The sequence below is a fragment of the Arachis duranensis genome, chromosome 7 (genome assembly GCF_000817695.3).
Source record: "Arachis duranensis cultivar V14167 chromosome 7, aradu.V14167.gnm2.J7QH, whole genome shotgun sequence".
Taxonomy (NCBI): Eukaryota; Viridiplantae; Streptophyta; class Magnoliopsida; order Fabales; family Fabaceae; genus Arachis; species Arachis duranensis.
Window position 1 is genome coordinate 60,300,037 of NC_029778.3, and position 1,714 is coordinate 60,301,750.

Sequence of the window (1,714 nt, forward strand, 5' to 3'; positions counted from 1 at the left end):
TGATTCCTGGAATTCTCATTAAGAATTTTGATACCTTTATTTTCTTTTTCCACTTAATTTTCGAAAAAAAAGCACAAAAAAATTTACAAAGTCATAAAATCCAAAAAAATTTCTTGTTTGAGTCTAGTGTCTCATGTTAAGTTTGGTGTCAATTGCATGCATTCATTCATGTGTCTTAGTGATTTTCAAGTTATTCTTGATGATTTACTTGCTCTGATCTTTGAATTCTCTTGACTTGAGTGTTTTATGTGTCTCATATGCATTCTCATTTTGTTAGTGTCAGTAGTATACAAACTGCTAAGTTTGGTGTCTTGCATGCATTGTTAATTGATTTTAGTTGCATTTTGATTTTTCCTTATTATTAAAAATCCAAAAATATTTTTAATTTGTGTCTTTTCAAGTCAATAATACAGAGAATTGAAGATTCAGAACATTCAGCAGAGGAATTGCACAGAAAAAGCTGGGCGTTCAAAACGCCCAGTGAAGAAGGACAGACTAGCGTTTAAACGCTAGCCAGGGTACCTGGTTGGGCGTTTAACGCCCAAAAGGGTAGCATTTTGGGCGTTAAACGCCAGAATGGATACCATTCTGGGCGTTTAACGCCAGGATGGCACAAGAGGGAAGATTTTGTTTTCAAATCAATTTTTTTTCTAAGTTTTCAAAGTTTTTCAAAATCAAATCTTTTTCAAATCATATCTTTTCAATCAAATCTTTTTTCAAAATCAATTTCTTTCCATTTTCAAAGATACTTGCTATCAATTAATGATTTGGTTCAACATTTCAAATATGTTGCCTTTTCTGTTGAGAAAGGTTTAATGTTTGAACCATATCTTTTCTTGTTAGCCAAGTTATCAATTTTTAAAATCAAATCTTTTTTAAAATGTTTTTCAAATCATATCTTCTCAATCACATCTTTTTAAAACTAATCATATCTTCTTAACCACATCTTTTTCAAAATAGTTTTCAATCATATCTTTTTAATTTCTAATTTCAAAATCTTTTTCAAAAATCACTTGATCTCTTTCCCACTCTTGGTTTTCAAAAATTAATTAGTGTTTTTCAAAATATTTTCAAAATCTTTTACTTAATTTTTGAAAATTACTTCCCTTCTTCTCACATCCTTCTATTTATGGACTAACACTATTCCTTAATGCAAAAAATTCGAACTCCATCTTCTTTGATAAGTTCGAATTTTCTACTTCTGTCTTCTATTTTTCTTTTCCTCTGACACCTAAAGGAATCTCTATACTGTGACATAGAGGATTCCACATTTTCTTGTTCCCTTCTCTTTCTTATGAGCAGGAGCAAGGACAAAAGCATTTTTGTTGAGGCTGATCCTGAACCTGAAAGGACCTTGAAGAGAAAGCTAAGAGAAGCCAAAGCACAACTCTCAGTAGAGGACCTAACAGAGATCTTCAAAGAAGAAGAACCTATGGCAGCTGAAAACAACAACAATGCCAACAATGCAAGGAAGGTGCTGGGTGACTTTACTGCACCTACTCCCGACTTCTATGGGAGAAGCATCTCTATCCCTGCCATTGGAGCAAACAACTTTGAGCTTAAGCCTCAACTAGTTTCTCTAATGCAACAGAATTGCAAGTTCCATAGACTTCCATTGGAAGATCCTCATCAGTTTTTAGCTGAATTCTTGCAAATCTGTGACACTGTCAAGACTAATGGGGTTGACCCTGAGGTCTACAGACTTATGCTATTC